Here is a 15,789-nt window from a genome sequence, read left to right as displayed (position 1 = left end):
TTGAGTGCAAGTCTTCTTAAAATTATTCATTTGTGCAATATGGGTGTAACTGACATGGTCAGAATTTGTTTCACATTACTAATTGCCTGAGGGCAGCTCAGAGTCAAACCTATTGCTGTGGATCTAGAGAAACATGTAGGCCAGGCTAGGTAAGGACAACTGGCTTCCTTCCCTAAAGAACGTTAACAAACCAAATTGCATTCTGGATCACTAATCTAGTAACTTTACCATTGCATCACTGTCACCTCATGGGACTGTGATCTCAAAACCTGTGTAAGCTTGTGGAAGAAGGGAAAATGCCTCCGTTATTAAAAGGGTTAATTCTTATAAAGTGTGGGATTTCCAGCAAGGCCAACATTTTTCAATCACTGCCCAGCAGCACTGAGAGTGTGGCATTGGGAGTTCTTACCTGCAGCTCTAGTAGTTTTTTGTTCTAACGATTTGTTATACTTGACAAATTTGCAAATCCACTTCAGGATAAGTTAAGTGGCAAGCACACTGCTGCGGGCCTAGTTTTCCAAATGAGCCAGACTGGGTAAGGCCAGCAGGTCTGTATCCTTGTTATGTACAACGCACCTTCCTTCCCAGCTTTGTGTCAACCACAAATCTAACCACTATCACTTCAATCCTCACATCTTAATGAATTAATATGTATTGTAAACAATTAATAAGCTCAGCACAGATCCCCACTCATCACATTCTGCCAAGCAGAAATCAATCCATATTAGTATATTGCCCCGATACGCTTTGGGCAAACAACCTCTTTTATGTGAAATCTTTTCAAATGCCTTCTGAAAATCCAGGTATAGCACATCAGTGGATTCCCTTATATCTAAAACCCATGTCACTCCTTCAAAGAATTCAAATAAATTAGCTAAACGTCATTTCTTTTTCACACTACCATAAGTTTTTACCAAGTGTTGAACTATAACCTGTTTAATGATCAATTTTAATACCTTCCCCTTGATGGACAGGCTATTATTTCCTGTTTTATGCCTTCCTCCTGTCTTGAATTGAAGTGTTATACTTGTTGCTTTACAAACTGTTCCATAACTTAGAAAACTTTGGGAAATTGACAAGGCATCCAATATCTCATTAGCCATCTCTTGCAAGACCTAAGAATTAAGTTAATGTAGACCCAAAGATTTATCAAGCAATCCTCCATCAGTTTACTTAGAATGTTTCCCTAAGGATTACAATTTCACCATGTACCCCTCTTCCTTCAACCTCTTGTTTACAACCATTGCAGTTTGTATCCTCAACAGTGAAGGAGCAAAATAGTTATTCATTGCATCCACCATTTCTTTTTCATTTATTTACTCCCAAGTCTCATCTTCTAGAAGACATATACTCACTTTGCTTTTTCTTTCCCCAGTTAGAAACCTGTAGACACTCTTGCTATCCACTTTTACATTTCCATCTGGCTTTCTCTCATACTCAGTTAGTTTCCCTTATGTAAGTTTAAACTACAAGACTTTGATATACATTTTCTCCTGTCAAGTGGATGTAAAATTCAATCATATTATTCTTACCGCTACTGACAAATAATCTGAATTCATATCTGGTCAGATCCAGAACATGCTGCTTTAAGACACTATCTCAAAAGCAAGGCTATTATTATAAATCTATTTTTTCCAATTTTTAATATAGATTAAAATCATCTGTAATTATTGCCATGCCTTTGTCACAAGCACCCAATATACCTTTTGGAGTATGCATGTTCTCCCCGTGTCTGCGTGGGTTTCCTCTGGGTGATCTGGTTTCCTCCCACAGTCCAAAGATGTGCCAATTAGGTGGATTGGCCATGCTAAATTGTCTGTAGTGTTCAACGATGTGTAGCTTAGGTGAGTTATAAGGGGATGGGTCTGGGTGGGATGCCCCAAGAGTTGGTATGGACTTGTTGGGCCAAAGGGCCTGTTTCGACACTGTAGGGATTCTATGATTTTATGATTCTAACAGAGCAGATGTAAGCTCTACAATCCTGTCCCATCCAATTGTGAATAATTGTAGACAAATAAACAACTCTCTGGAATAAGAGATTCCTCAAAAATGCCCATCTTCAATGGTAGAGGAGCCCAGAACATCAATACAAAATGCAAGGCTGAAGCATTTGAAAGAGTCTGGCTGGAGGTCATCAGCATGACAAATGTCAGCGTTCATCCCATGGTTCAAGCATGGACAAAAGAACAGAACTCAAGAGGGGAGGTAAAAGTGACTGTCTTTGACATTGAGTTCCCATTTAACTGCATGTGGTATCAAGAAACCCCAGCAATATTAAAGCCAATAGAAATGAGAAGGAAAATTATCCCATGCTCGGAGTCATAACTAACAGCAAGGAATGTTGACAGCCATCTCAGCTGCAAACATCGCTGCACGAGTTACTATGTCCTGGGCCCAACCATCTTCAGTTGCTTCATCAATGATCTCACTCCATCACAAGGTCAGAAGTGGGGATATTTGTTGATGATTGCATAATGTTTAACCCCATTCATGGTTCCTCAGATACTGAAGCGGTCCAAACGAAACATGACCCAGACACCACCCCCAGGCCTCCTACCCTCCCTCAACCTCTTCATCTCCAACTGCCATCGAGACATCAACTGCCTCAACCTCTCTACCCCCTAAGCCACTCCAACCTCTCCCCTGCAGAACATGCAGGACTCCGCTCCCTCCGATCCAATCCCAACCTCACCATCAAACCCGCAGACAAGGGAGACGCAATTGTAGCATGGCCCACTGACCTTTACATTGCTGAGGCCAGACGCCAACTTTCCGACACCTCCTTCTACCGCTCTCTTGATCATGGCCCACCCCCCAAGCATCAAACCATCATCTCCCAAACCATCCATGACCTCATCACCTCAGGTGACTTCCCACCCACAGCCTCCAAACTCATTGTTCTCCAACCCCGCACCGCCCGCTTCTATCTCCTTCCTAAAATCCACAAACCTGCCTGCCCTGGCCGACCTACTGTCTCCTCCTGCTCCTGTCCCACCGAACTCATCTCCACCTGTCTGGACTCCATTTTCTCCCCCTTGGTCCAGGAACTCCTCACCTACCTCCATGACACCACCCATGCCCTCCACCTCCTCCAGAACTTCCAATTCCCCGGTCCCCAACACCCCATTTTCACCATGGACATCCAGTCCCTATACACCTGCATTCCCAGTTCTTCAAGGACCGCATCATCCCCCGCGCAATGGTCGAGAACGCCCTTGTCACATCTCCTGCATTTCCCGCACCTCATCTCTCACACCCTGCCCCCACAATAATCGCCTTAAGAGGATCCCCCTCGTTCTCACACACCACCCCACCAACCTCTGGATACACCGGATCATCCTCCGAAACTTCCACCATCTACAATCTGACCCCACTACTAAAGACATTTTTCCATCCCCACCCCTGTCTGCCTTCCAGAGAGACCACTCTCTCCGCAACTCCCTTGTCCGCTCCACACTCCCCTCCAACCCCACCACACCCGGCACTTTCTCCTGCAACCGCAGGAAGTGCTACACTTGCCCCCACACCACCTCCCTCACCCCCATCCCAGGCCCCAAGATGACTTTCCACACATGGCAGATGTCCACCTGCACATCTGCCAATGTGGTATACTGTATCCATTGTACCCGGTGTGGCTTCCTCTACATTGGGGAAACCAAGCAGAGGCTTGGGGACTGCTTTGCAGAACACCTCCGCTCGGTTCGCAATAAACAACTGCACCTCCCAGTCACGAACCATTTCAACTCCCCCTCCCATTCCTTAGACAACATGTCCATCCTGGGCCTCCTGCAGTGCCATAATGATGCCACCCGTAGGTTGCAGGAATAGCTTGGGAACCCTGCAGCCCAATGGTATCAATGTGGATTTCAGCAGCTTCAAAATCTCCCCTCCCCCCACTGCATCCCAAAACCAGCCCAGCTCGTCCCCACCTGCCTAATATGTTCTTCCTCTCACCTATCCCCTCCTCCTACCTCAAGCCGCACCCCCATCTCCTACCTACTAACCTCATCTTGCCCCCTTGACCTGTCCATCCTCTGCGGACTGACCTATCCCCTCCCTACCTCCCCACCTATACTCTCCTCTCTGCCTATCTTCTCCTCTATCCATCTTCGGTCCACCTCCCCCTCTCTCCCTATTTATTTCAGAATCGTCTCCCTATTCCCCTTTTCTGATGAAGGGTCTAGGCCGAAAACATCAGCTTTTGTGCTTCTAAGATGCTGCTTGGCCTGCTGTGTTCATCCAGCTTCACACTTTGGTATCTCGAATTCTCCAGCATCTGCAGTTCCCATTATCTATTACCTAAACAATATCCAAGTTTACATCACCCTGTGGTGAGTAACATCTGCATTGTATGAGTGGCAGGCAAGGACTATTATCAACAAAAGAGAATCTAACAACCGGCCATTAATATTTAATGGCGTTATCATCACTGAATCTCCCACCAACAAAATCCTAGGGGCCACCATTAACCAGAAACTGAAATGGACTAGTTATATAAATATTGAGGCTACAAGAGCAAATCAGAGGCTAGGAATCCTTCAGTGATTAGCTCACTTCCTGAATCCCCACAGCATGTCAATTATCCAAGAGTCACAAGTCAAGTGTGTAAAGGAATATTTCCCATTTGCTCAAGTGAGTGCAGCCCCAACAACACTCAAGAAGCTTGACACCATACGGGACAAAGTAGTAGGGGAGGTGAGGGCCTAGTGGCATTTTGCTGGACTGTTAATCCAGAGACCCAGATAATGTTCTGGGGACCTGGGTTTGAATCCCGCCATGGCAGATGGTGGAATTTGCATTCAATAAAATACTTGGAATTAACAATCTAATTGATGACAGTGAATCCATTGTCAATTGTCAGACAAACCCATCTGGTTCACTGACACCCTTTAGGGAAGGAAACAGCCATCCTTACCTGGTCTGGCCTACATGTGACTCCAGACCCACAGCAATGTGGTTGATTCTTAACTGTCCTCTGGGCAATTAGGGATAGGCAATAAATGCTGCCGAGCCAGAGGCACACACATCCCGTGAATGAATAAAGGAAAAAATAATCCCCTGCTAGGTTGAAACTACTTCCTCAAACATTTACTTCCTGCACCACTGATGCACCTTCCAGACTCATGACCACTGCCGTGACTAAGGACAAGAGCAACAGATAAATGAGAACCACCACCTGCAAGTTCCCATCCAAGCCACTCATTATTCTGACCTAGAAATAGCTCACAGTTCTTTCAGTATTGCTGGGTTAAAATCCTGAAACTCCTTCCCTAAATCTACAGTGATTGCAGTGTATCAATTCAAGAAGGCAGCTCATTACCACATTTTAAGGACAATGAGGGATGGAGAAAATATGCTGGTCCCATGAATGAAAGAATAAAAGAAGTGAGAAAATAATGAAGTGAATTGTCCAGAGAGGAAGCAAAATTAGCCAATGTAGCATGTTAATACATTACAGAGACATCATGATGGGGAAGAATCAGAAGTGTATGTATGGTACGTGAAAGAAGTAGGGAGTGAAATGAAAATACCATCAGGTCAGTTGGAGGATTGATCATAAAATGAAAAATTACAAATTGATCCTCCATAATCAGATTGAATAACCATACAGAGGACTTTAAAACATTACACAGCAAGATAATTTATCTTCCAGAAAGCTATGAAAGTGGCTATTACAGAATCATCAATCAATTTGTATAAATAGTTCAGGAAAACATCTTTGGTTGTTCATTATGTGCAGGTAGGAATGTGTTAGCCAAAAAGAATGCCCTTACAATCACAATTAGCCCAAGTGAAGGAGTTTTGATTAACAGTAGTAGTAGATGGAGCTCACCTGTTGTGATGGTTCACGATGTTTTTGTATTGATAATCACAAAATCAAAAGTTGACTCAAATCCTATTTTAAGATTGGAGAACTGCATTGAAAGACTTCGACATGTGCTGTACAGTTCATCACCAAAGGATATTAGCAAGTTCCATTCATTGAGAGTCGGAGAGAAATATCGGCTTTTGTAGACTGGATGGAATTTTTCAATACAGAGTCATGCTGGTTGTAATGAAAAATGCACCAGAATACATTAAGTCATTAAAGGGCTACGTAATTGCATTGACAGTTTGGTTGTGTTCAGCCACTACCTGGGAAGAACATTAGATCATTTGAAAGAACCATTTCATTATCTACAAAGAGCTAGTTTGGTTATAAATCTGAATAAATTATTTGGGTTACATAGTGGTACAACACCAAGTAGGACCTAGAAAGTTAAAAATAAGGGTTATTTTGGATGTTCCCATGCCGAGGACAAAATGTGAACATTTGTGATCTATTGCCTTGCATGAAATTTATTGGACATTTGTTTCAAGTGCCCACACAATAGTTCCTCCTTTGACAAATTTGTTAAAGGAAGACTGTGAATTTAAATATATGCAAGAACACAACTTTTTGATAGCTTGAAACCTGTACTGGAAACCACACTGGTTTTAGCAGCTCCAAATTATGAAAAGATTTCTAAACAGTTTTTTGACACCAGTGACATTTGTGTGGGTGCTGTTTTGCAGCAAGATAACAAAATGGTGATAGAATGGTCTGTCAGTTGTTTTGACAAAACTGAATGCATGTATTCAATGATAGAGAAAGATACATTGTCTTTAATGTCTCGACATCAGTTTGAAGTCTACATCAATAACACACTGAAGAAATTGTTGTTTATTCAGACCACAACCCTTTGTTTTACTTTTGGAGAACTTAGATCAAGAGCTTTCAGTTGTTTTGATGGAGTTTCATCCTCCAGGTGAAAAAATTAAAAATAATTGAAGTTCCTGGAAAAGATATCATTATAGCTGATGCTTTTTCCAAAGGATATCAATTGCTATGATCCAAACAGTTTTATGTAAAATATGGCACCATGTTGTTCATTGTATGTTTAATGTGAACATATTATTACTGTTAATTTAGCAGTAAAATAGTATTAAATGTTTTTACGGGAAATGATGAAAATTCCACTTATGGGTACATTTTTAAGATCTTGTGGAAAGTGTGGTGAAAGGTGTGTTTTCTTTTCATTCATGGAATTTGGGCATTGCTGCCGGGGCCAGCATTTATTGCCCATCCCTGGCCACCCTTGAGAAAGTGGTGGTGAGCTGTTTCCTTGAGCCACTGCAGTTCATTTGTTGCAGATAGCCCCATAGTAGTATGGCATGTTAGTCATTTTTGTGAACGATACTTGTAAAACAAAGAATCACTAGGGTAGTGAGCTAACCAAGTATACTTTGGAAAATTAAGGTACCTTCGGAGTATTAGGGAAAATTATTACATGTTGTGTTTGTTGATGATCAGTAAGGTAAATATCAAAGACCACTTTTTTGGGGAGTTTAAAATAAAAGCAATGTTTTAATTTAAGAAACGTAGAGATTGAATATTTTAGGACATTTTGGAGGGGACTTGGCTGGTGTCAAGAGCAAGCACAGTCTCTTTCCTAGAAAGAGTTCAATTTATGGATTAACTCATCTCAGTAGAAAAGGTTGTTTTTTGCACCTTTTAAGCTGAGGGAGTAAGGCCACAAATAAACAATTTATTAGAAGTTGAGAAAGTCTAAAGTCTCAATTTTGAGTATTTAAGCAAATAGGGTCCACCGTCCGCAAGACAGAAATAGGGAGAATCAGTTAAATCAAATACAAAGATTTGGCATAGAGGTGGATTTTAATCACTGTGGAGTGGTGGTTTTGGGGAATGGGTCGAAATTTGAGACAAAATTTTACCAGAAATCAGCTAAGTACCAGTTTCATTAGGTTTACCTTCATGAAGCACCATGTGTTGCTCACACTATCATTCCTAATTTGCCTCAGATAGAGCTGTCATGTTTCTATGGCAGAGATAACAAAGTGTGGAGCTGGATGAACGCAGAAGGCCAAGCAGCATCTCAGGAGCACAAAAGCTGACGTTTCGGGCCTAGACCCTTCATCAGAGAGGGGGATGGGGAGAGGGTTCTGAAATAACAAGCTTCAAAATCTCCCCCTCCCCCACTGCATCCCAAAACCAGCCCAGCTCGTCCCCGCCTCCCTAACCTGTTCTTCCTCTCACCCATCCCCAGCTCCCACCTCAAGCCACACCTCCATTTCCCACCTACCAACCTCATCCCGCCTCCTTGATCTGTCTGTCCTCCCCGGACTGACCTATCCCCTCCCAACCTCCCCACCCATACTCTCCTCTCCACCTATCTTCTTTTCTACCCATCTTCGGTCCGCCTCCCCCTCTCTCCCTATTTATTTCAGAACCCTCTCCCCATGCCCCATTTCTGATGAAGGGTCTAGGCCCGAAACGTCAGCTTTTGTGCTCCTGAGATGCTGCTTAGCCTGCTGTGTTCATCCAGATTCACACTTTGTTATCTTGGATTCTCCAGCATCTGCAGTTCCCATTATCTCGGATGTTTCTATGGCATCCGGTTTGTCCAATGGTAGCCCAATTCTCTCAGTGGCCAGAAGCAGAAGTACTTGCCAGTGACTCAGATATCATGGAATCCCTGGCACTGGTACCATTTTTGACCCTAGCCACACACCTAGCCAAGCACTGGCAGTCTGGAGCTGCCCTTCATTAGTAAGTTGGCACAGTAGCCACAGACCAATACTTCTCACATCACTTAGGTCACACAGCTGACACTTTCTTACACCTACTAGTACATATACCAACATCTATCTCTGTTTAATCATTGTAAGCACCAAGACAAACAGTTTACTTGTTCTTAGCCACATCCCTGTTACAAAATTTTAAGTCACTTTCCCCAATACCCTCCACAGTTCAGCATCCTATCATTATCCCATGTGAGCCCATCACATACATGAAAGTCTTCAACCGCTTTGAACCAGTTACTTTTAGTCACCAGCAGCAAAAGCAAAAATCCCACCTACTAACCTCATCCCGCCTCCTTGACCTGTCCGTCCACCTCGGACTGACCTATCCCCTCCCTACTTCCCCACCTATACTCTCCTCTCCACCTATCTTCTCCTCTATCCATCTTCGAACCTCCTCCCCCTCCCTCCCTATTTATTTCAGAACCCTCTCCCCATCCCCCATTTTTGATGAAGGGTCTAGGCCCGAAACGTCAGCTTTTGTCCTCCTAAGATGCTGCTTGGCCTGCTGTGTTCATCCAGCTCCACACTTTATCTTAGAAGCTACTTTGGCCTCTTTCAGTGGAAATGCACTGGCTAGATCTAAATAATAAAAAAGGGTGCAATTACTTGCTCAATGTAGCCTATAGACCACTGACAGTGAAAAGGATGTAAGCAGCGAATCAACAAGGATGTTACAGAGTTGCAAATATCAGTGAATAGCTATAGTAGAAAACTTTAATTTCCCAAGTGCAGAATGTGATAATGGAAAGAACAGTGAGGTGAAAAGTGATGGATATCAGGAGATAGAGACACTGATGAAATAGTAAGACAGATACCAAATAAAAAAGTGAATAATTTTCATAGTAAGAATGAGGAGTGATAATATAAACTAATGATACATTAGTACAGGAACAGAAATCTGGGAGGACACACACACATAAATCTTTGATTGAATAGGGAAAGATGTGTAAAAAAAAGAGCAGGATTTCAGACTTTAGAAATAGTGATGGCAGTATTTAATTGTTCAATTGTTTGAAGTTCGATCATATGTGTCTAACTCCTTGCTTCTGTGTGCAGTTTGTCAAACTTGGGTGTGGTTTCCCAAAAACTAAAAGTAATCTGAAATCCCATGACTACAAACTCTGGTTTTGATAAAGAAACTGGTGCCATATCTTCATATGCATGAGATATAATACATAACAGGCAAGAGCACAAGACATTAAGCCAAACAATTATATAATTACCAGTTAAGCCTATTGGTTAAGTTGGAATATTGTGTCCAATTCTGAGAATCAGGGTGGCATTGTGCGAATGTTGAGCCATTGGGATGAGTAGAGGATTATAGAGTGGCAGGAAGGGCTTGGGGCCTGGGGAGTGTCTTGGGGAAGAAGTGTGAAGGTTGAGAGCTGAAGGGACGTTTTTGGTTTCATTCTCTTTTCTTGCAAAAATCAAACTGCAGAGCAGATCTGCAGCTTAGACTGTATCCACGACCAGCATCCTCCACTCACATTCTGGGGTTGCCTAGCCTGCTTCACAAGGAACTCTGCCATTTGGCATATAAGTTAGACCTTCTGGGGCCTTTTTTTCTCAAGTTGGGTTTGTGATACAAGGAAATATCCTATTTTTACATTCCTAACTTGGGAACAAAAACTGGCGCCATTGGATTTAAATTTCTCAGAGTCGACGATTCAAATACATCCACATTTGGTTGTAGGGAATTGTTGAGTTGTAGAATTTTATTTCAGAATACATAAATCTTCTTTCACAAAAGAATTAAATTAGTTTTAAAAGACATGATGCTATCTCTTTAACAACTTATGTTCAGTCACTATGGTCCAGGTAAGAATTATTAGTTGTGAAATATTCTAGTAAGAGAAATTGAAAACTAGGGGGTTTATATTTTCCACTGTCCTCCTCCCATTTCTTTTTTTTTATTCATTCATGGGACAGGGCCATCACTTGCTGAGCCACCATTTATCGTGCATCACTAGATGTCCTCCAGAAAGTGGTGGTGAGCTGTCTTCTTGAACTGCTGCAGTGTATTTGCCACAATGTGGACCCACAATGCTGCTGGAGACGGAGTTCCAGAATTTTGACGCAGTGAAGGTGACCCAAAACTGATGGTGAGTGGCTTGGTGGGAAGCTTGCAAGTTATATTATTCTGATATATCTTCTGCCCTTGGCCTTCTGTATGGTAGTGGTCATAAGCTTTGGAAAGTGTAGTCTGGGGACTCTGGTAAGTTTCTGGATGTTATAGATAGTACACATTGCTGCTACAGAGTGTCAACGGTGGAGAGAGTGAATGCTTGTGGATGGGGTGCCAGTTAACCAAAATACTTTGTTCTGGATGTTGCTAAGCTTCTTGAGTGTCACTGGAGTTGCTCTCATTTAGGCAATCAAACACAACTCCATTACAATTCTGACATGTACTTTACTAATAGTGGACAGGCTTTGGAGAGTCAGGATATAAGCTATTATTGCAGAATTCCTAGCCTCTGGCCTGCTCTTTCACCCAACACCCCTTCATTTTCCATGCTTACATATTTAATGCACCAATAAATATGAGTTTAAAATTCAACATTTAAATGTATCTTGTATAGAAATTGTTCATTTTTGCCTAGTACCTATCAGTCTATCCAGTTAAGACAATCTGTTCACATAGTACATGCTCAAGGGTCAGAATTTTCCCTTAACTGAACATATGATGTGGAGGTGTCCCCATTGGACTGGGATGGACAAAGTCAAAAATCACACAACATCAGGTTTATTTGAAGACTCAGGCTTTTGGTGTCTCACTCCTTCTTCGGGTGAACATGAGACAGGTGGCATCAGACACAGAAGTTATAAGCAAAAGATCAAAGGGTCAGTAAAACTGATATGGTATTGAGCAGAACTAAGCTGGCTGTTAAATCTTAATTCAATTAGAAAGGATTAATAAAAAAATTCCAGAATTTCTTTCAAGCCACTGCCCTGAGATAACTAAAGTTTATTTTAATTCCTTCAGTATAACAGAAGTGACATCCCAGGCCAGACAATGCATTTTAGGTGTGAGGCCTTGTTTAGAATCTAGCTGTGTATCAACTTAGAGTCAGACTGGTTTTACTTTCAAACTAGGAATTTCTAAACTACTACGTTGACCATCAACAAATTGTGTGCTTTTTGAATAAAATAGAATGTATCTGCAATTACAAATCTGAAAATGCAAATTCACCCCATAGATTTATGTGTGTGTGTGCCTGTGTGCGTGTGAGGGAGAGACTGTATGTTCATGTGCATGTGTGTGAGAAAGAGAGTGACTCTCTGTGTGTGTGTGTGTGTGTGTGTGTGTGTGTGTGTGTGTGTGTGTGTGTGTGAGAGAGAGAGAGACTCTGTGTGTGCGCTTGTGCACGTGTGTGTGTATAGTGCGGTGGGGTCACCTGTAGTGCAACATAAATCCGAGATCCCAGTTGAGGCCGTCATCATGGGGATCAAAGCTGGCTATCAGCCTCTGCTCGGTGACTCTGCGTTGTTGTGTATCCCAAAGAACACCTTGGAGGATGTTTACCCAAAGATCCAAGGCCAAATGTCCTTGGCCGCTGAAGTGTTCCCCTACTGTCTGGTGATTGTTGCGCGGTGTCCATTCACCTGTTGTCGTAGCGTCTGCATGGTTTTGCCAATATACCATGCCTCAGGGCTTCCTTGCCTGCAGCATATGAGATAGACAATGTTGGCCGAGTTACATGAGTATCTGCCGTGTACGTGGTGGGTGGTGTTCTCATGTATGATGGTAGTGTCCATGTTGATGATCTGACATGTTTTGCAGAGATTGCCATGACAGGGTTGTGTGCTCTTGTGGTCAATGTTGCCCTGAAGGCTGGGTAGTTTGCTGTGAACAGTGCTCTGTTTAAGGTTTGACAGTTGTTTGATGCGAAAAGTGGAGACGTAAGGAATATCTTGGTGAGGTACGCATCATCATTGAAGAAGTGTTAAGGGACACAGCATAGTTTCTTTGCTCCTGGGAAGTAGTGGACAATGAAGGGTGCGCTGTCGGATGTATCATATATCTGCCTTCTGAGGAGATTATTACAGTTCGTTGCTGTGGCACATTGGGAGTGTCGATTGATGAGTTCAACATCATACCCTGTTCTTATAAGGGTGTCCTTCAGCATCTACAGGCATCTGTTGCATTCCTACTCATCTGAACAGATCCCGTGAATGCGTAGAGGCAGTAAGAACTGCCAATGCTGAAGTCAGAGATAACACAGTGTGGAGCTGGAGGAACATAGTAGGTCAGGCAGCATCAGAGGAGCAGGGAAGTTGATTTTTTGGGTCAGGTTCCTTCTTCAGAAAAGAAAAGAAGGGTCCCAACCTGAAACATCAACTTTCCTGTTCCTCTAATGCTGCCTGGCCTGCTGTTTTCCTCCAGCTCCACGCTGTGTTATCTCTGTGTGTGCGTAGGACTTGTCCTGACTGTCTTAACATGTTTAGGGTGGAGTCACCAAGCAGAGGCTGATGACCAAATTCAGCACCCAAGAGGGTGGCCTCAGCCGGGATCTTGCGAATACATCATACTACAGGTGACCCCACCGCACTATCTACACATGCACCTGCTCCCTCACACACACACACACTGCTCCCTCACACACACAAACACGTACGCACAGCACATCCATAAATCTATGCCGTGTATTTGCATTTGCAGATTTGTAATTGCAGATACATTCTATTTTGTTCAAAAAGCACACAATTTGTAGACAGTCAATGTGGCATTTTATAAATTCCGACTTTGCAAATAAAACCAGTCTGACTCCTATTTGATACACAGCCAGATTCGAAACGAGGCCTCACACCTAAAATGCATTGTCTGACCTGGGATGCCACCTCTGTTATACTGATGAATTGATAAAATCTTTAGCTATCTCAGGCTAATGACTTGAAGGAACTTGTGGAATTTGCATAGTAATCCTTTCTAACAGATTAAAGATTTAACAGTCATCTTAGGTTTGTTCAATGCTGGTCTATGACCCTTTGATCTTTTGCTTATAAATTCAGTGTCTGATGCCAACCCTCTCATTGATACTTGAAGAATGAGTGTTAGTCCGAAAGCTTGTGTCTTCAAATAAACCTGTTGGCGTATAGGCTGGTGTTGTGTGAAAATTTTTGACCTTAACTGAAAACATTGATGTTAAATTTATAGTAGTCCAATAGGCCTAATACTTGCCTGGTAATATTGAAATTGAGTATTGCTGAAAAAAGGCACATTTTGTTGAAAATCCTGCCCTCAGTAGGAAAACTTGTAAGTAATACTAAACTAATAGACTATCACATCTAATAGTAGACATTATGCTGTGAGTTTCTCACAAAATCCGATATTCAATGTGATTTTGCAATTGGACAACATTAGTGACAAACAATGTAGATGATCAGTCAGATTTGCAGAATGGCAACTTGCAGGGCAGTGGAAGCTACATGTTTAAATACACAGAGCACTTGTTCTTTGCAGAATGAACATGTACACACACTGCTCATTTTTCAATGCAACTAAATAAGTAACAGCCGTTCCCTGGTCCCTTTCTTGTGGCAATGTCTTGACCAGTCAGAGTCAACTTACCATGTTGAAAATTTAAACAAATCTTGGCAGATAACGGTCAGTCATCATTAAATGGTGGATTCTCACTGATAATGCAATTTGCAAGCAGAGCCCACTTGTCAATCAGCACTGTCCCCTCATACAGTACAATTTTTATTCCCCTTTACTGTAGTATTTCTTGTGAATTGTTCAGTTGAGGGCAAGTGAAAAGCTTGTCCACAGAAACATGTGTCTATTTTCTGCATTAACCAGCTTGGCCTGCTGTGTTCATCCAGCCTCACATTTTATTAACCAACAGACCTTACAATATATCTAGATAATAAAATGTGAGGCTGGATGAACACAGCAGGCCAAGCAGCATCTCAGGAGCACAGCTTGGCCTGCTGTGTTCATCCAGCCTCACATTTTATTATCTTGGAATTCTCCAGCATCTGCAGTTCCCATTATCAGCTTTTGTGCTCCTGAGATGCTGCTTGGCCTGCTGTGTTCATCCAGCCTCACATTTTATTATCTTGGAATTCTCCAGCATCTGCAGTTCCCATTATCTCTGTTACAATATACCTAACTGTATTTTGCACATAGATGGAGTAGTGGGATGGCTTCAAATAATATGGTAGTCCACAGTGTTAAACTCTGCAGGACCATAAATTATAGATTAAAGCAGAAGAGTAGAAAAACATATAGCCTGTCGTATCTGTGCTCTTTCTTTAGTTGAGATATCCAATCAATCACACTCCATTTCTCTTTCTCTATAGCCCTGCATTTTTTTTTCTCATTTGGCTATTTACTGAATTCACTTTTGAGCATTCCTAATTAATTGTTATCACCATTCATTTGGACAGTACATTCCAGATTACAACCAATGGTGTTTAAAAAAGGTTCCCTTATATCACATCTGGGTCAATTATTCTAAATAGATTTCCTCCAGTTAGTTATTTTCCATAATTGGAACTAGTTTGTTCCTATCAATCTTTTCAAGTGTTTCTCCCATAATTTTGAGCATCTCTACTAAACCTGCCCAACTACATTAATCTTCTCTATTGCAAGGAAAACATAGAAACCATCCTAGTTTCTCTTGCCCCTCTACATAACAAAAGCCTTCATCCCTGGCATCTTTCTAGTAACTCTCACTATACCATCTCCATAGAACAATTCAATGTTGTTTGGCAGTTTGAAAGTGATTTTTGGCAGTTCTTTGACAGATTTGACAGTTCCAATATTTTATGCATTTTAAATCTCTCCATCATACCTCGTACTTTCTTTGTCCCAGCTTTGGCAGCAATTTCTTCTACTATCTAGGTACCAATCCTCTCTACTTCTTTCACTCCTCGCTTACATTTTTGACAAATATATCGTTTGCTCCTTCTAATATTTCTTTTGGCTCAGCATTATTGGTGACCTTCCAAATTTTGAATATTATACTTTCTCAATGTTTTTTCATAAACACCAATTACTTAAACACATAAGATTGGGAGAGAAAAAGAAGAAAGAAGTCAAGAGAAATAACATCCACTGAAATATCGACTGCAGTCTCTAAATTCACAGTTTAACATGCAGTTTGCTTCCTTAAAGAACTCACAAGATGATATCTGTTAGCAAGTTGAAGGTCCCTTATA

The 15,789-nt window shown here is 41.9% G+C and overlaps 1 protein-coding gene across 3 annotated transcripts in view; it reads right to left on the bottom strand.

The window, feature by feature from the left end:
* The window catches only part of LOC125451501 (actin, cytoplasmic type 5-like), a 38,534-nt gene that overhangs the window by 2,500 nt on the left and 20,245 nt on the right, over positions 1-15,789 (bottom strand). The gene's annotated exons all lie outside the window — the stretch shown is intronic.

The sequence above is a fragment of the Stegostoma tigrinum genome, chromosome 5 (assembly GCF_030684315.1).
Source record: "Stegostoma tigrinum isolate sSteTig4 chromosome 5, sSteTig4.hap1, whole genome shotgun sequence".
NCBI classification, from domain to species: Eukaryota; Metazoa; Chordata; class Chondrichthyes; order Orectolobiformes; family Stegostomatidae; genus Stegostoma; species Stegostoma tigrinum.
This window is presented reverse-complemented; position numbering and strand designations above follow the sequence as displayed.